The sequence below is a fragment of the Armigeres subalbatus genome, chromosome 2 (genome assembly GCF_024139115.2).
Source record: "Armigeres subalbatus isolate Guangzhou_Male chromosome 2, GZ_Asu_2, whole genome shotgun sequence".
NCBI lineage: Eukaryota > Metazoa > Arthropoda > Insecta > Diptera > Culicidae > Armigeres > Armigeres subalbatus.
Genome location: NC_085140.1, coordinates 57,256,733 through 57,277,376, shown reverse-complemented (window position 1 = coordinate 57,277,376; position 20,644 = coordinate 57,256,733). Strand labels below are relative to the sequence as shown.

At 41.3% G+C, this 20,644-nt stretch overlaps 1 protein-coding gene and 1 non-coding gene across 2 annotated transcripts in view; both read left to right on the top strand.

Moving 5' to 3' along the window:
- The window catches only part of LOC134208685 (ecdysone-induced protein 74EF-like), a 717,955-nt gene that overhangs the window by 630,326 nt on the left and 66,985 nt on the right, over positions 1–20,644 (top strand). The window lies entirely within an intron of this gene.
- On the top strand, positions 12,100–12,181 carry Trnas-uga (transfer RNA serine (anticodon UGA)). Its single transcript has one exon. It is a non-coding gene; the product is annotated as a tRNA-Ser (tRNA).

The window sequence follows — 20,644 nt, the reverse complement described above, 5'->3', positions numbered from 1 at the left end:
GCAGCTTAGTGTTCATTAAGCACTTCCACAGTTATTAACCGCGAGGTTTCTAAGCCAAGTTACCATTTCTGCATTCGTATATCATGAGGCTAAGCACGATGATACTTTCATGCCCAGAGAAGTCGAGACAATTTCCAAGCCGAAAATTGCCTAGACCTGCACCGGGAATCGAACCCAGCCACCCTCAGCATGGTCTTGCTTTGTAGCCGCGCATCTTACCGCACGGCTAAGGAGGGCCCCAAAAGGCTTAGAATTCTTTTTTTAAGAGGCTTGGAAATCTTCTTTCAAGAGGCTTGCAAGTCTCCTTTCAAAAAGCTCGGAAGCCTCTTTTCAGAGGCTTGGGAGTATCTCCTCAAGAGGATTTGAAGCCTCCTTTAAAATTCTCAGAAGCCAACTCTTAAGAGGCTCGGAAGTCTCCTTTCAAAAGGCTCGGAAGTCAGCTTTCAAAGCTCGGAGAGCTCATTTCAAGAGGCTTGGAAGCCTTCTTTGAGGAGGTTCGGAATCCTTGTTTATAGAAGCACGGAAGCCTCCTTTTAAGTAGTTCGGAAGCCTTCTTTCAAAAGGCTATGAATTCTTCTTTCAAGAGGCTTGGAAGTCTCCTTTGAAAAGGCTCGCCTTTTTTCAAGCGGCTCGTAAACCTATCTTCAAGAGGTTCGTAAGCCTTCTTTCAAAAAGCTCAGAAGCCTTCCTTCAAGAGGCTCGTAAACCTATCTTCAAGAGGTTCGTAAGCCTCCATTCAAAAAGCTCAGAAGCCTACTTTCAAGAGGCTTGGAAGTCTCCTAACAAAATACTTGGAAGCTTCCATTACAGATGCTCAGACGCCACATTTTAAGAGGCTCGAAATTCTTCTTTCAAAGCTGCTCGAAGAGTTCTTTTTAAAAAGCTCGGAAACCTTCTTTCAAGAGGCTTAGAAGCCTTGTTCCAAGAAGCTCGGAAACCTCATTTTATCTTTTCAGGAGGCTCGAAATCCTACTTTCAAAAGGTTCGGAAGCCTTCTTTCAAGAGCTTCGGAATTATTCTTTCTAGTGGCTTAAAAACCTCCTTTCAATGGGCTGACAAGCGTCCTTTCAACATGCTCGGAAGCCTCCTTTTAAGAGGCTCGGAAAGCTCCGAAAGTCCTCAAAGTATTGTAGGAAGCTTGATGTATAAAAGTAATTTGAATTGAAAAGTTTCACGGAATATTGATCATTTTATACAATTTTTTGGAAAACCCATTAATGTTTAGGTCCGTTTTACATATATCTTTAGAGTTACGCTTACTTTTATTTACGATAAAATATAGGAAGTACCTCAATAAATGAAAAAAGTTCGAAGGGGTACCACTATAAAAAGACCTGGAGGAAGATAAAGGAGCGAAAAGAAGTCAAAACCGCGATAGAGCGATCAAAACCAGAGGAGCCAAAGTCTTAGCCCGTCAACGATACTCGCCTCTTGAGAAGGAAGTAAAATGCTCATGTCGACGGGACAAGCGAAATCAGGTTGAAGCGATAGCTGGACAATGCTCAGGGTGAAGATCTTTCAAGTCGGCCCTTTGCACCACCGGAGGTGTACAGGATCCATAAGCAAGTAAGTAAGTAATATCGCCGTTTCTTTTTGCTACGCATGTTGGCTCACTGCAGAAAAACATAACAAACATAAGAAACAAATCCTTCCATGGTAGCTTTGAGTTAAAGTGCAGACCAGTTCCCCTACATTATGTGGAAGAATTTGATTTGAAAAATGTATTGAAGGTAACCACTTTCCTTCGAGCCCTCAACTGAGGGTCATGGGTTCGAGTCCCATCGAAGGAAAGTGGTTACCTCCAATACATTTTTCAAATCAAATTCTTCCACATTATGTACATATTCACATCGGAGTTCACAATTCCATTTAATTGCCAAATTCATGGAAAAGAAGAAGGCGTGCTAAGAACAAACTCGCTGGCTCTCCCATACTAAAATCCAAGATGGTTGAATCATGAATTTGGCAGATTGGAACACCTAATAGTGTATTCATCTTGTATCAGTTGTGAATTGCATTAGGCCTACTTCGATGATTTCGAAGCAATGAGCTAGGAGAACCGGATGAATGCTGTCATCAGAGAAAGAGTAGAATCACAAAAAATTACCGCGGCAAGGTATAGCCAACGAAATTCAAATTGAAAATGATTTATTGCACGAGATAAGAATTTCAATTAACATAAAAAATAATACCTTTTCCGGGATCCTTTCGAGAAAAACATTTATTATCATGAACAATCAAATAAATATATGTACTATGTAAATAATCAAAAGTCTAACCCGGTGTTCTAAATTATTTTCAAATAGGGGAACTGCTCCGATCTCCATCTCACTGTACTGTGATGATCGACTAGCCCCGCGGCTACACCCTCTCAGGGTCGGCGAAACTTGCTTCGGGCTACTCACCTCACCAATCAAGTGGAAACTGTAGATTCGATGACGTCACAGTGCAGAAAACAATCAGGGACACACCATAGACCAAATATAGAGTTACAGAATAACAAATCATTTAGCTTAACATATATATATCTCTTTACTTAACAATTTTTGGTTTTAATCATAATTTAGAACATGCTAGCGATCGATGCGGCCGTTACAGGAACCGTTGGGGCCCTTACATTTAGGTGTATAGAAATGGGTCAGAATGTACATGCATTATCTCACGTGTTCTTTTTCCCCAGGAGGGTGTGTTTCCCTCGGTGGGATGAGTCCTTTGATGCCCCGATTGGGTCCGGATTGTCTTGCGGCAGCAGTTTGGGACGTAGAGTACCGGGAGGGGGTCTATCTTCCTCTTTCTACCGATCCTTATCAGTGTCTGCGTGTCGATGTCTGTTGAGTCGTCAAGGTTCTGCGAAGCAAGGGATGGGAGGGGCCTATCTTCCTCACTCTCCCGATCCTTACCAGCGCTTGCGGGTCGATGTCGTTTGATTCGTCAAGGTTCCGCGACTGGGACGAGAACTTTCGGGACCTTGTTATAGGTTGGCCTGTAGACGTTCGTTCCATGACCCTCGCTGTTTGGGCACGGGTTTCAAGATGGCGTCCGTTGTGGCGACGCTCAACGAATGGCCTTTCTACTTCGATGGCTCCATTTTGGAAGGAAATTAGTACCCTAGTACCCACTGACGGATAGAGAACACATCGGATTGGATCCAAAAGCGTGGGCGAACCCTCCGGCCTTTGTGGACCAGATCCTCAATATCGTTGGTTCTTCGATTCCGCCGCGTGTGGTCCAACGAAATAACTATTGGGGCTCGTTGGCCACTGGTACGGAAAAAGTGGCTCAATGTTCCTTCGACGGCTTGGAACTTTTCCGGTCATTCGTCACTGAAATTGTCCCGGTCACTTCTTTTTCGGATATGCGCGCCACGCGGTGGTATTGACTACGGAATTCCGAATAACGAGCTCGGTACACTCTCTATACCTTACCACGAACCGACGCTAACTGACTCCTGGCTTTTATCCGTTCTCTACTTTCCGTCTTTTTCGCTTCCTACCGTGTCCTTTCCTTCGGTTAGAAGGGTCGTGCCGCATGTATGAGGTGATCCCATCGAGATAGTTGTTCTTTATAGTATACCCCGGTGGAGGGGTCTTTTTATAGCATGTACATTTTTCAATTTAACCGTTTTATCAAATTTTGTGTCTAACTAAGTTTTATTTAACAAAATGCCTACCTTAGTGCCTTTAAATAATGTTTGGTCCTTATTTAGGATTATCTCCACATTGTGACGACTATTGCGCGGTAACAGTACATATATCCATCTCATCGCTAAACAAAGAAATACGGCACCACATTCGTCGCTTCTTTTTGTCAACATGCGTGCTCACTGCTGAAAAAAATCCCAAAAATAATAAACAAACCAAATTCCTTTCCATTGCTTTATTTTTGATGGGATGGAAATAGGAGCTATGCGATGAAGTGGCGAACCGTTCCCCTACATATCATTTTGAAATTTTTTAAAATTATTTATAGAATTGCATCCCATATCTCGTTGTGGAATTTTTTTTGTGATTCTACTTTTTCTGTTTTAGCATTTCTCCTAGCGTATTGAATATTTGCTTCATATGAGGACGTGCACCGAACCGGTATCCTTTTGGACTTCCTAATGGAGCCTTTTAGGCCTCTGAACGGAATTCTTTTTTGGTTCCGAAGAGGATCCTTGTTCGATTACTTTTGAAAGTCCAAAAGATTCCATTTAAGCCCGAAGAATTCCATTTGGAAGCCCAATAAACTTCCGTTTCGTTCTTTTGGATTTCCTAACGGAATTTTGAGGGCTTCCGAACTTAATTTTTTTGGGTTTACGAAAGGAATTTCTTTGAGCTTCTGATCGAAATTCTTTTGGACTTCCGAGCGGAACCTTGTTGGGCTTCCGAGAAAAATCATTTTGGGGTTTCGGACGGAATAATTTTGGACTTCGGATTGGAGCCCTATCAGCACAATTCAGGCCAATTTAGTTTCAGTAACTCACATATGACTGAATTTGATCACATAAGAGAAATATGAACTTATTTACAACTTATGCGCTGCTCGGGAGCCTACTTGCTTTCTTAACGGAATTATTTCTGCTTCTCGGCAGCGGATTCAAAATAGAATTCTTTTGGAATTCTGGACCGAATTCAGGATTTTTTTGCAGATTTTGTTCGGAAGCGCAAGAAGAATCGCTTCGAGAACCTATGCAGATGAGTTTCATTCTAAACCCCATTTTCCGTTTGTAAGACCAACACATCTTCGTTCGTAAACCCAAAAGAAGTCCGTTGAACTTTTGAAAGAAACCTTTTTATGCTTCTGAACGGAATTCTCTTGAGCTTCCAAAACAGGATTTTTTTGGACTTCCGAGCTGGATTCTTAAGAGCTTTATGCTTAACAGAATTCTTCTGGGATTTCTTTCGTAAGTGAAAAACGATTTTGTTCGGAAGTGAAACAAGAATTTGTTCCGAAGCGCAAAATGATTCAGTTCGAAAGCTCAGTAGGCTCTTGTTTGAAAAATCTAACGATCTCCTTTCCATAATTGGATTTTCCGAACGGAATTATTCCTTGTATGCTTCTCTCCTTCGTATCGAATTCTTTTGGGCTTCCGAAACGAATTCGTTCGGCCTTCCGAACGGATTTATTTTGGGCTTTTAAACCAACTTCCAGTTGGTCAATTGCATATTGTCATATTGTCAAGCATATTGTCAATTTATGTTCAAGTAACAACATACATATTGTAAATCCAGGTTATGAACAATAAAAATGGTTTGAAAATGCTTATTATTGTGAATCTTATTCTTCCCTATATTTTTCAAAATAAGTTGAAGATTCTTTTGTAACCTTATAACTCCCGAACGGTTTTAGATTGCAAGATTTTCTCATCAATCGATTCGCAGTGCTTATATATACAAAAAGTTTATGAATTGGAATTGGACGTTGGATAATTGTTCAATAGCAATATTAGGCACATTAAAGGAGAAACAATGCGATAGTACATAACTTGATCTAGAGTGAGGTGTTGCAATAAACTCACCATCAACATCTATCGACTAGAATGCAAAGCTCAACTGCAAACCCGAACCCAGCGTTAGTTAATGTAGATAAAATAAATTGGTTTTCAGTAAAGAGAATTTAAACAATACAATCAGACTTTTTTAGATTGTCTCCCATAAACTGTATTGTTCTTGTACAGTTAACAAAAAACAACTTAAGATTGTGAAACAATTCCATCAGGCGTTGAGGGTGATTTTAACAATAATAGAAAAACAAAATAATTCCATAAGAGTTTTGAACAATTTTGAAAGATTTAAGAAAATTGATCCTGGCATCCCTTGCACTGCCTCAAAGTAGGTCTTTCATTTCCATACACTCCCATACACAAGTATTTCTCGATATTTCAGCATTTTCCAGTTTGGTTGAGTTTTCCAATTATCCTAACTGCACAGTTTCATCGTTTTATCAAGCGTTCCTAATTTCACCAAACTATGCGCTTATAATCAGGGTTTGAATCCAAAGGGAATGAACATATCTCTCACTTATCATCTCTGTATACGTTTACGATATGTAGCATACCGTAAGAGACTGTCATGCAAAACAACTGATTCGGCGGCTATACCTACCCCATGGAAATTTGTTTTACAACCCAGGTAACCAGTAAGCATTATATAAAGCATTTAAGTGGCATTATATGCGCCTTTACTGCAAAACATTAAATGCCAATAAGCCCTATAGTCTCCTTTAATACTATTTTAATGCAGGTTTGGGCCCAATATATGGCTTCTTAAGTGCTCAATCCTAATCTATCGATAAAGCAGAAATTTTGCTGCGTAGCATTTAGTCAGCATCCGAAATGCTGAATAAATGCTTAATTTTAAAAAACATGAAAAAAGATTTTTAATGGCGTTTTTTTCTAATTCTTTTTTACATAGTTTTTTTCTTCATATTATATCGTTATTTTATTTTCATATTTAAATTGGAACACAATTTTTTACTTTCTTCGAGCGGGATTCGAACTCGCGCTCTTGCCACCCGACGCTGTAGTTGTCATCGCCCTTACCAGCTGGCCCATAAGAGAGAGATGGTAGTGGGAATAATTGATGATGATGATACTACCATCTATTGTAGCAAGGCACCTGCCGATAGCACTGGACATATCTGACAAACAATATGATCATGGTTATACTATTGTATGTATTTCATCAAACTCCTGTATGGAGGGGCAAAAATGGGTGGGGTGGTTCCATAAGAAAGAAGAAAGTTCGTACACACAATATTATAATCTAGCCCTCGTTTCTCAGATTGACCCAATAGATGGGGAGAAGAGCCCGCCCTTTATCCACGAGATGTTAACAATAGGAAGTTGGCGATTCCACTCTTCCTATCCAAATCACTTCAATCGGGTGCCCTGATGGTTTTTTTTAGTAGTGGGAATAATTTTGCCCAAAATAAACATTATGCCCCTTCAGGAACATTGAAACTTAATCTAACTCATCTCAGATTGCAACCATCACAAACGTCATACCAAGGTGCAATAAAACAGCTACAGTAGTGCTGCTTTAATGCATCCATCGAAAATAGTGCAATGGAATAATAAAATGAAGCTAAACTATGTAATTAGTTATAGGGTTAGATTAACGACAAGTACTCCACTGTCAATGATCGGAATGAAAAAAAAACATTCTGCACGTACCGATTTCTATTCTCAAATGTATGTTCATTGGACAAATAGTCCCCGCTATATGGTTCCATATTGGAAAACATTCGACGTATGAACACTACAGGCTTTAAAGTGGCACTAATGTAGCTGTTTCATTGCACTTAACGAAAAACAACATTGTGCATTCAAAATGCTATTTTAAGACTATGCCTCTCATGATTGCTTTGAGAATGCTTATTTAGAACAGCCAGGTTTTCAAAATGCTTATATACAGCGTGGAGCATATGCAATGCCAGTACAATGCTACTATAGTGCTTACTTTAATGCTTATTGGTTACCTGGGAAAGCTCCAATCACGGGGAGCACTGTTTCTAATTATGCATTTCAGAACAAAGCGTTTTGTCATCACTTCTCAGTGGGACTGCCTATTCGGTTTTGTTTTTTTCGCACTTGTATGCAAATTCGATCAACTTTGCCTGTCTTTTATCGTTGTTCGTTATCTATTGAGAGTGATTTCTGCAAATCCTGATTAGGACAATTGCACAAGTTATCCAATTTCAAGATGTTTCCTATCTACCATTTGATTTTCCAATATTTAACTGTTCTAAGTTCAGCCATGACGATTTATCGAGATCGATGCCGACCATCTTTTGCTTATTCATTGCTACATATCTTCCTGTTGCGCCAACGCGTGATAGGGTGGCAGCCAATCAACGCAAGGATGTGCAAGCTGAGGATAAAAGGCCGTTTCTTCAACTATAGCATCACCAACGTGCACTGCCCACACGAAGGGAGATCCGACGACGAGAAAGAAGCGTTCTATGCGCAGCTGGAGCAGACATACGATGGATGCCCGCTGCGGGACGTCAAAATCGTCATCGGTAACATGAACGCTCAGGTAGGAAGGGAGGAAATGTATAGACCGGTCATCGGACCGCATAGTCTGCAACCGTATCGAACGACAACGGCCAACGATGCATAAACTTTGCAGCCTCCCGCGGAATGGTAGTCCGAAGCACTTTCTTCCCCCGTAAGAATATCCACAAGGCCACATGGAAATCACCTAATCAAGTAACGGAAAACCAAATCGACCACGTTCTAATCGACGGTAAATTCTTCTCCGACATCACGAACGTACGCACTTACCGCTGTGCGAATATTGAATCCGACCACTACCTCGTCGCAGTATGTCTGCGCTCAAAACTCTCGACGGTGATCAACACGCGTCGGAGTCGTCCGCCGCGGCTTAACATTGGGCGGCTACAAGACGGTAGACTAGCCCAAGACTACGCGCAGCAGCTGGAAGTGGCACTCCCAACGGAAGAGCAGCTAGGCGCAGCATCTCTTGAAGATGGCTGGAGAGATATTCGATCCGCCATTGGAAGCACCGCAACCGCTGCACTAGGCACGGTGGCTCCGGATCAGAGAAACGACTGGTATGACGGTGAATGTGAGCAGTTAGTTGAGGAGAAGAATGCAGCATGGGCGAGATTGCTACAACACCGCACGAGGGCGAACGAGGCACGATACAAACGGGCGCGGAACAGACAAAACTCGATTTTCCGGAGGAAAAAGCGCCAGCAGAAAGATCGAGACCGTGAAGAGACGGAGGAACTGTACCGCGCTAATAACGCACGAAAGTTCTATGAGAAGTTGAACCGTTCACGTAAGGGCCACGTGCCACAGCCCGATATGTATAAGGACATAAACGGGAACCTTCTTACGAACGAGCGTGAGGTGATCCAAAGGTGGCAGCAGCACTACGAAGAGCACCTGAATGGCGATATGGCAGTCAACGGTGGCGGTATGGTAATGAACCTAGGAGCACGCGCGCAGGACATGCGACTTCCGGCTCCGAATCTCCAGGAAATCCAGGAGGAGATCGGCCGGCTGACAAACAACAAAGCCCCTGGAGTTGACCAACTACCAGGAGAGCTGTTTAAACACGGTGGTGAAGCACTGGCTAGAGCACTGCATTGGGTGATTACCAAGGTTTGGGAGGATTAGGTTCTGCCGCAGGAGTGGATGGAAGGTGTCGTGTGTCCCATCTACAAAAAGGGCGATAAGCTGGATTGTAGCAACTACCGCGCAATCACATTGCTGAACGCCGCCTACAAGGTACTCTCCCAAATTTTATGCCGTCGACTAACACCAATTGCAAGAGAGTTCGTGGGGCAGTACCAGGCGGGATTTATGGGTGAACGCTCTACCACAGACCAGGTGTTCGCCATACGTCAGGTATTGCAGAAATGCCGCGAATACAACGTGCCCACACATCATCTATTTATCGACTTCAAAGCCGCATATGATACAATCGATCGGGACCAGCTATGGCAGCTAATGCACGAAACGGATTTCCGGATAAACTGATACGGTTGATCAAGGCGACGATGGATCGGGTGATGTGCGTAGTTCGAGTTTCAGGGGCATTCTCGAGTCCCTTCGAAACCCGTAGAGGGTTACGGCAAGGTGATGGTCTTTCGTGTCTGTTATTCAACATCGCTTTGGAGGGAGTAATACGAAGGGCAGGGATTGACACGAGTGGTACGATTTTCACGAAGTCCGTCCAGTTATTTGGTTTCGCCGACGACATTGATATCATGGCACGTAACTTTGAGAGGATGGAGGAAGCCTACATCAGACTGAAAAGCGAAGCTAAACGGATTGGACTAGTCATCAACACGTCGAAGACGAAGTACATGATAGGAAGAGGCTCAAGAGAGGTCAATGTGAGCCACCCACCACGAGTTTCTATCGGTGGTGACGAAATCGAGGTGGTTGAAGAATTCGTGTACTTGGGCTCACTGGTGACCGCCGATAACGATACCAGCAGAGAAATTCAGAGACGCATAGTGGCTGGAAATCGTACGTACTTTGGACTCCGCAAGACGCTTCGATCGAATAGAGTTCGCCGCCGTACCAAACTGACTATCTACAAAACGCTTATAAGACCGGTAGTTCTCTACGGACACGAGACCTGGACGATGCTCGTGGAGGACCAACGCGCACTGGGAGTTTTCGAAAGGAAAGTGTTGCGTACCATCTATGGTAGGTTGCAGATGGCGGACGGTACGTGGAGGAGGCGAATGAACCACGAGTTGCATCAGCTGTTGGGAGAACCATCCATCGTTCACACCGCGAAAATCGGAAGACTGCGGTGGGCCGGGCACGTAGCCAGAATGTCGGACAGTAATCCGGTGAAAATGGTTCTCGACAACGATCCGACGGGAACAAGAAGGCGAGGTGCACAGCGGGCAAGGTGGATCGATCAGGTGGAGGACGACTTGCGGACCCTCCGCAGACTGCGTGGTTGGCGAAGTGCAGCCATGAACCGAGCTGAATGGAGAAGTCTTTTATGTGCAGCACAGGCCACTCCGGCCTTAGTCTGATAATAAAATCTTCCTGTTGGTTGTGCTACGTCATATCGGTTTTCTGAAAATCAAATGTTTTGTCAATAATCCTTAGTCGTTAGTTAGTCAATTCACTCAATTGATCGATTTTTACAAAAACTTTCGCTCTTATAATTTTTATATAACAGTACTCTCTACATTTCAATCTCTAGATCTATCGTAAAGTTACTTTTAAATGTGCAATTTTCTTCGAAAGCATAAAAAATCCTTAAAATGGTAGTACAAACAAACTATTTGATACTAGTTATCATAATTGTGGATTATCCCTTATACCAAATTTGATTGAAATTTGTAAAATGTGCTAACGCACATTTTGAAGGATTTGAAATTAATAGCATCGAAATGTATAATTCGGCGGGTTATCCTATAAAAAAACATATGTTTTTTACTAGATTTTCTGTAAATAATCGCAATTTCGTGTATTTTTTATGTTCAATGTAATTAACCTTTGAAATATTGTAGAATCATAAATGCTTTTTTTATTTGAAAATTTTGATATCACCTTTTTCTTTTAATTCAGCATTTCAGCATATGTACTAGAGTGGGGCATCAATGTATTTTTTTTTAAATCAATGGTTTTTCGAAACCATTCGGGGTCCCAAACAACTTCGCGAAATTTCAGCCCGATTGGTTGCTTCCTCGCTTTCCGCATCGCGTTTGAAGTTTGTATGGAAATTAGTATGGGAAAACGTACATTTCTTCATTTTTACTCCTAGAGGTTTCAGTTTATTGTCAACCAAGTGGCACATTGCATTAAAGTATGACCCAAAGAATGCCGAAGAACCTTGCTGAAGAAGGTACGTTGGTGGATCGTACAAATCAGTCAAGAAGGAAGAATGGTTTTGCCCTCTGACACGCATAGGCTGCCTGGGAGTGCTGGCATACACGCTGATTTATTGGACGCGGTTTGAATAATCCATCTTCGAAGCGTTATAACATTTTTTGTAGACGTGCTAGCAACGTACCTTCTTCAGCAAAGTTTTTCGGCATCCTTCAGACTATATGCAAACGTATTGAGTGACGTAATTGACGATAAATTGAAGCCGATAGGAGCAAAAATGCAAAAAAGTACGTTTTCCCATATTAATCTTCATATAAAATTCAAACGCGATGCGGAAAGCGGGTCGCAACCAATTGAGTCCATATTATGCACAGTTGAATGGAGTCCCAGAACGAGTCAGAAAAACCTTGATATAACTTGATAGGATGAAGTTTGCGTTTTCCCATACAACTGCGCCCCACTCTAATATGTACTGTCACAACATCTTAGACACCCCACCCCCCATAAAACATGTGACGTCATTATTGAACGACACTCTCTACCTTCAAGCATAAGAAAAATGTTAATTTCTGTCAGCAAAACTGAAATATATTTACGTCTCCTTTAGCACAAGCGTGCAAGTGCTGCTTATCAGCAACTCATAAACTTGATTGAACTTATCATCTACTGCTTCTCACTGATTAATATGAGTTGAGTGAATTAATTACGCAGCGAAACAACGGGGCGTTTAATTCGCTTCCAACCACAAAGAGCAACGAGCGTGAATTTCTCCCCCATCGCCATCTGCTGTGGTGTCCGAGCGGTTAAGGAGATGGACTTGAAATCCATTGGGTTCTACCCGCACAGGTTCGAATCCTGTCTACAGCGACATGTTTTTTTTTATTCGACCGGGCTATGCTCCACTGCGAACTATGTTGATGATGGATGATGCCATCATCAGGCGCCAAAGAGGACGGGCGGTCTGACCGCCCGCCCACCGGGGAACCATCCGAAATGATTTGTGTGCGAACCAGAAGAAACACTTAAAATTCAATTCATTCGTGAATTTGTGCCATTTGTCAACCGCAGCAGCGTGGACGACCAACCAACCGGTCCGGTCTCCGGCGGCGGCGTCGGCTCTCAGACGAGGGACTCCGACTCTTGGGATGACACTTTTCTTCTTTGACGGCTGCCGCTTCTATTGCTGCTAAAAGCAACCGAAGTAGAAACAACAAGACCAAGATGACGACGACGTTCATGTTCACTGACCCATTCATAATTTCTGTCTGGAATGCTATCTATGCTGTTTTGGAGCTTTTTTTTCCTTCCTTCACTCCCTCTTTGATGTTCGGGATGGAGCAGTGAAAATGATATCCTTATTAGAAAATGTCTCGGGACGGGACCGACATTTTTCATCGCATTTTTATTAACGTTTTCTTCCTTTTTAACTTTTCATTGCAGGTATGTAAAATGTTTTCATCACATCACTTCTAATATCGGGGTCGTCACCCTCCGGTGAAGTGCGACAGCGGGAGACTCACGTCCTGGTTTTTAAAGATCCAGATCACACAGTCACTGATAATGCGATAATGGGCAAGGTGTCGAATGTTGAAAATCCAGTTTAGTGAGGTGAGTCACGTACAAACGGGTACGACGCGGGGACCACGATAACGACGGTGGATGACAATGAAGTTGTTTACGAATGAAGTGTAAGGCGGCGAAGTGTGCAATAAATTACTAAACTATTATAACCTTCCGAATTCCGAAAAAAAATGACGAACGTCGTCGACGCCTGCCACTATGCAAGAGTGACCAACGAACGAATGCTGTGTTGTACCATCAGTCAGTGTGGTAACGACGGCAATCCACTACTAAATCCACTTGGACTTTCTAGCTCAGGGACGACGACGACGATGAGGTATGAAAGTTAAGTGCTGTAGTGAACGGGATTTTACTGGATTTCTCTTTCATCCGGTAATGAGAAGCTCAAACATGTAGATACCGATTCAAGAGGTATCAAGTCTAACGAGAACTATCATTCGCTATTTTTGTTAACTTAAATAGGGGAACCTGTTGCTGACAACCTGAGCTTTTCGCCAAATTGAAGAATAAAAACGAACATATACCCATAAATACAAGTATAGCTTAACTGACATTTGTTTGGTCTTCCTTGATGAACGGCTTAGTATGGGGAGAAAAACATGTCGTCGAATTCCACGGGGCCCAGTATTGTGTCTTTGGGTGAGAAAATCAATCTCTCGAAATTTCAGCTCAATCGCTTGTTGTATAAGCTGGCACATTTGATATGAAGTTTGTATGGGGATTTCAGCCAAAATAAATATATAAGAAAATACACCTCCGTCACTCATTCGATCTGGAAATTGGTTCTGATTGCTCGCTTGAGCTCAGAATTGCAAAAAGGGCAGTTGGTATGTTACAGAACAATTTCACAGAACGTTGTACAATGATTAAATAAACTTTTACTTAGCTTTCGACTGATTTATTAGAAGTTGAGTTGTGTATTTTTGGATTTATTGATCGAATCGTCTAAATTATATTCAAACGTGATGTATGTTTGCTGCATTAGGCATGTTTTGTTAGGATTGCTAAAAATAGTGGCACCCTACCAATAATGCCGTGATCTACTCTATCAAACTTTATGATTTCAAAAGTCATGACAATCTACGGTAGTTTTGTATGTTATGACATTCTATAGTAAATTTGAATTATTTAGATTGTTGGAATCGGTAAAAGATTTTGCAGGGAATCTGTAATGAAGCCAATTTTGAGAAATAAGCAAACACTATCGTGTTACTTATCTAACTTCATATATAAAAAAATGTATTTAAAATAAATCATCTGACATTTGTCTCAATGAATACATCATACTTGGACACTACATACTTCTTCTGGTTGTTCGTCAAACTCGTATAGTTCATCCACAGCCGTGAGTGCACGTTTAGGGTTTAGGGTCTCCAGGTTAGATTCAAACGCGTGCAACCAGCGTGTTAGTGACTTTCCACAAAGTCGCCGGCCTCTATCCGTTTCTATGTTGTCTATTGTTTTCGCAATTCTTTCTTCCAACATTCGCACTAAGTAACCAGCCCACTGGAGTCTACCGTATTTTATACGATTCACAATACTTTCTTCTGTGCACACTTGATACAGCTCGTGATACATGCGTCTACGTCACACACCATTTTCTTATTTTCTTCCGAGTGTAGTAGGCAGCACTTTTCGCTCGAAAACCCCGAAAGCTTCCCGGTTCGTCGCTTTAACGTCCACGCTTCGTGTCCGCACTCCGCAGGTAGAATCAGAGTTTTATACAGTGCAAATTTTAACAAGCAGCGTCCGCCAGGGTGGATGGTAGCTGACCAGACACTAATCAAACAGATCTGTTGTATACTGGAAATTCATGTATATCAGCACGAGGTCGTAGAAAAAACTGCTCGTGATGACTGCGTCTGCTTCTCGATGCCGCGTGGGACGATCACTTCTTGTTCGCTTCCAGGAAATTGACTTGATCATGTTCATCCTAGTTTTGCATGCTTCTCGGGTTCGCTTGAAAAGTTCTTTGAACGTAAGGTGTCTGTTCACCGTAACTCTCACGAGTTTCACACTGCTCTTGGTTGGGACGCTGTTCCCGTCCAGGAGGATGGGCCAATTCAAGGGCCGTTGGTTAGACGTGCAAACATGGGTAGGGACGCATTAACCGCCATTACGTGGCCAACGGATTTGACGCATTTTCGTGTCTTTCACCTTTTCCAGAATTTGGCTAGTGACGCAAGGTTCGACTTGACGGAATGAATGTTGCCGGTTATCCAGCCAACTGATACTCTCTAGGAATCTAGGTACTCAGTCAGTCTCCTATTGCCCCGTCGCTCCATCCGGACCAGTTGATTTACTTTCTCCCTTCCTCAGTGTGAAATCAAGTACTCGACTAGCTAAAACATTATTCGTTGTTGGGGGGAGTTGAAACGCACGGAATTCGGAAGCGGGATTAAGATTTTTTTGGAATGGTTCTGAATATTCTGGTACGAGAATCCGAAAATGATCGGCCAAAACATTCGCTACGAGGACCGGCTCGCGATGTTTTGCTCGATATATCGTGAGAGTGGGTCGTCTTTTTCCATGAAAGCAGTTCAGGACTTCTCCACCAATTCGCGAATGATTTGCCGGCAATTATTCCCAACAGTCTGCTATTCGTAGCTATTCTAGGACGGAGTTATCAGGTTGCAGTCGTTCTTTCCCTCTCTTTCTCTTGCCCCCGGCAGTTCGATAACTGTGGTTTGTGGTTTGGCCGACAGTTCGATAACTGTGGTTTTGCAACTCTCGCTCCATCTCCAATTGGTAGCTGCCCCAATCGAATCTGCTTGTCCATGTCCATTGAGCTCTGCGGGAAATCTCCGTAGGCTTGGTTTCATGCGTCACGAGTATCTGCCTGAGTAGAGTAGCCAGCTCGAGGCTATCGAAACATAAATGGCAACTTCGGATGCTGCGTTGCAGATGTTTCCAATGAGGTTTTTTGTATGGCTAGCCGAGGAGCGATGGTAGCCATTCACGTCACCCAGGATGACTGCCTGCGACGACAGCTTTGGTAGAATCGTTCGTTAATAGGGGGGTCCCGTAGCGTAGTTGGCTACACGTTCGCCTTATAAGCGAATGGTCATGGGTTCGATTCCCAGCCCCTCCACCAAACCTTCGTCAGTCGCTAGCAGCGCAGTCCGTACGGTGGCGTTTGGGGAATGCGCCTCACCGATACGGCTGCCTGATGACGACTGACAAAACTGTTCTTCTCGGGGGCACTCCTCCAACGTACTTAGATTAATGGCAACCGAACAAGCGGCTACGATCACTGGATTCACCACATGGACAAATGAACACAATGGACACACGATGATATGGACTGGCAAGGACAACAAAGACGAATTATGGACATCTATAAATAGATTCTGTGTGGATTCTGTAGAGCAGAGTACCACAGTAGATCACGGCACAGTAGCGGTTAAGAACACAGAGTGCCTACCAAATAAATATACGAATAAAAAAAAATCGTTCGTTATCGAAAATTAATAAACCCGTGTTTTTATTTTGCCATTAGGCAGATAAAATATTTAAAAACAATTTTGTCTCCCCCCCTCACATTTTTTTTGCTAAAAAATAATATTTTGAGAGGGCAACAAAATAAAATTCAGATAATTTTGAGGAATTTCAAAACATTCTTTAACAAATCCGAGGAGTTTTTTTTTTTTTTTCATTTTAATATTTATTTTTTATTATCCCCTCCCTTGACCTTTCGGAGACCAGTAGGACATGATGTTAATTAAAATTTTGTAACGGCCTAATAATAACCCTTTTTGCCTTTCTCTATACTATGTATACGTAAAGGCTCCAAAAAAAAACTACGACGAATTGAGATGATGTCTGTGTGTGTATGTATGTAAGGACTGTATCGAAAATAAGTTATCCACATTATTTTATTCGAATAAAATCGGATAAATTTTAAAAATTTATTGAAATTTGTCTAGCAATATATGTGATTGCTGTTCTTTAAGTTTTATGAAAAAATATAATACTAAATGAATATTGTACTATTCCAACATTTATTCAAGCATTTTCCTTCCTGGTCACAAATCGGCATAAAATTAATTCGTTTTATAATATGATTACTTTCTGGTCCAAATTTCGGTCACTTGATTTTGATTTTCTCCTTTTTCCGACAGGTTAGCGAACGTGTAGTATTCCCCAAGCTTGTTGACCATGAATTTTTACCTTTGGGGGTGGATAGCGAAATGCTAGGTCAAATTATCCATCTCGATGCCCTTCTTACGGAGCCATGTGTCCAAAACTCGAATTTCAATATCACATTCAATTTGCGATACACCGGAAACAACAAATTTTGAACGAACAAATAAATTCTGATTAGAAACTTAACATATAAATATATCGAATGCAGGATAAAACAAACCAATACCTTCATGAGCTTCTGGGTAGTAACACTTTTAAAGTGGATAACTTATTTTCGATACAGTCCTTATGTGCGTAAAAAGTCTCGCCCAATTATAAACACTTAAACTTAACCGATTTGCGCGCAATAAGTTGCATTCGACGCAGAATCCTGTTCCCTTGTTTCCTATTGAAAATCGGCCGGATCGGGCTATGGGATCAGAATATATGGCCAAATTTTTTTTTCATCTCCAGAAACGTGAGAAGTCTAGCTCACTTTTTTGGCACTTAGTCTTAACCGATTGACTTGCAACAGGTAGCATTCGACTGGAAATCCTGGCCCATTGTTTCCCATTAAAAATTGACCAGATCTGATACATTTCCGATACATTTACCCGTGCAGAAGTCTCACTCATTTTTCGAACAACTTACCCAAACCGATTTGCTCACGACACGATGTATTCGACGGGAAATCTTATCCCATTGTTGGCTAATAAAATCGGCCCGATCGCACAATTCACTCATTTTCGGGCTCTTTAGCTAACCGATTTGCTTGCGGCAAATTGAATCCGACGGAGAATCCTGTCTTATTGTTTCCCATTAAAAATCGGCCCGATGGGCTTGATTTTTTACCTTTCTCGTACACTAAATGTATCGAAAGCCCCTTATAATTCTGTGGACGTGCCTAAAACGTTGGAGTGTGATTCTAACAGTGACAATTTCGATTGATTTTGGTTATTGCTTACCAGAGTTGTTAACGTTAATCAACGATTAACGCTGTTAATGCTAACCTTGCAAAGATGCAACGTCGACGGCGTTGCGTTGAATTTTTGACAAATCAACGTCAACGAAAACAAAGAACGTTGAATCAACGTCAACGTCAACGTTGATCGTATCGTTCATTTTCACCCATGAGTGAAACATTTTCTATTCTTATTTCTTTTCGTCTAAGCATTCTTGATTTTCTAAAAGGTAAGGATGGTTATATCGATACTAATATTCTGTTTAGATTACAAGTTTTATAACTAGGGTAAAAGACCCAATAGTGGAGGAACTAAGCACGTTCCAACACTAATTTCTCTATTACACCTAATCCATACTTCATTTTTCTTACCTTGATAGTGCATCCGAAAGCTTATTATCTCTATTTTATTCATATGTGCCATAATTGCATCAGAATCCTTTATTGTTACCTGAAATCAAACCTCCAATTATTGGTACAGTGTTCCAATACTGCCCATGATGTCATAGTTGACGTATCAACCATTTGAAATTTCAGCAAATTTAGCCTATTACGCCTTCAGTAAGTTATTTCAACCGCTGCAACATCGATACGTTGCTTGTTCCAAGCCTCTTTTATGTGCTTACGAATTGAAATATTTGAAATTTGCGATGTTTGTCCCTAAATTATTCGAAATACGCGCGAAAGTGCAATGGTTGTTACGTCAGCTATGAAATCATGGACAGAATAGTTGCGGTATTTTGTTATTCGTGTTCCTATAGTTGCGAATTCCATAAGTTTTATACGGGATTCGCAACTATTGGTGCTATAGGGAAAAGAAAAAATAAGGTATTTTAAAGATACTTTACCAGTTTAAATGTAATTCAAATATTATTTTTGTTTCCATCGTGTTATGACAGGTCGACTGCGTTTAATTTGTTAAATCCCTGCAAACCGTAATACCGCAACTATAAGAACACCCACGACTATCGGAACTTTTACCCTAGATATAATATGAAACGAGAATATAATATGTGAACTTTGACATCAAGATACGCCCCACTCTAATGTTCACGTTACAGTGATATCTCGATTTTTATCATGCCCCAATTTGGCCTGCCTCCGATTTCGTCTACCATCATTTTTTTTTAACAAATTTTGCCACATTTTTTAACAGAATTTTATTCTCAGAAATAATACTCAAAACAACTAACGATTCCCATTGTATGTTGCTTATTATAAATTCGTCCAAGATGTCTGTCAAATCTTTTTTTTTTAATCTTTCGTTTATTTTAGAGGCTCAATTGCCGTGAAGCGTTACGGAGCCGAAATCAAGTTTAACAATTCATTTCTTAAATCTTATACATAATGTTAGTTTTGAGGAACCGAAAGACTCACGGTTTGGTCGAGGTTAGGGAATACAATAATATAGTAGGAAAGGAAGGGAATTTAGGGTGCTTAAGTAATTACGATGCTGATGTTCACATAGTTGACATTCTTGGCGATGTTTCACATCTGTAACGGGACAAACATTTTTTTGGGAGACAACAATGAGAGGAAGACATACGAAAGGGGTTAACGACAGACATTGAAATGGACAAAGAGAGGAAGACATTCGATATGGGGTACGACAGAGAAAGGGGTGTGCAGACTAAGATCAGTCTGTCAAATCTTTTGGAAGTCTATATAATAATTAAAAACAGTACACGATAAACTTTTTAGCGCCAAGTCATTAATTGGTTTACATTTGTGAAATAAATGAATGCAATCAAATATGATGGAAATAAAGGGATCTATCCCCATTAATTGCGGTGTTGACTTCTTTACCTTTTCGCGATATATTTTATGATGAGCGAGAAAGGCATCATCACCACTAGGTGAATTAATCTGGGTTTTTATATAGAACTAGTCGACCCGGCAGACGTTGTCCTGCATAGTAGGCGAAAATACGCGTTGTGAACTGCCCATGCAAAGTTTCCATACGATTCTTAATTTTAGTTTTTCACCATCTTACCCGATTTACTCCATCTTACCCCATTTACTCCATCTTACATGTGATTTTCGCATAAGGAAATATCATATAAACCCGTCGGAAACGATAACGAATGTTTCTGCTGAAGAAATGAAAAAAATCCATCCAGCCGTTTTCGAGTTATGCGGATACGAACACAGACCATTTCATTTTTATATATAAGACTAGCTATCCCGGCAAACTTTGTTTCGCCAAAAATTGATCATTTTTATGATACAATTTATCTAGAAAACATCGGTTCTTCAAAATGATCTCTTAATTTTTTTGACGTAGGACTTACGTCTTTCTTTACTATACTGGGTGTCATTTAGATTTTTAGAAATCGAGAGCGTTACGCTGGAAGGGAAGATTTTGAACGTTACTAGCGCCTTTATCTCTCGATGGATTTTTAAGATTTTTATATCAATTGACTCGGACACTCTCCACCATTTTGCCTATTTCATTGAAACTTAAGATTATTAATGATAAGCTATTGGAAATTTCAATTCTTGTCAAAGCTAGTAAAAATTTCATATGTAACCAATCCCGTGCATTCCTAACACGGACATCAGAATGCGGTATGTCACGGGCCTTCGAGTCTACCGGAAGATTTTCTTTGTGTATAAAAGAAGCAGTGCCTGCCGTGTGCGAGTCATTACAATTTGTGACAGCA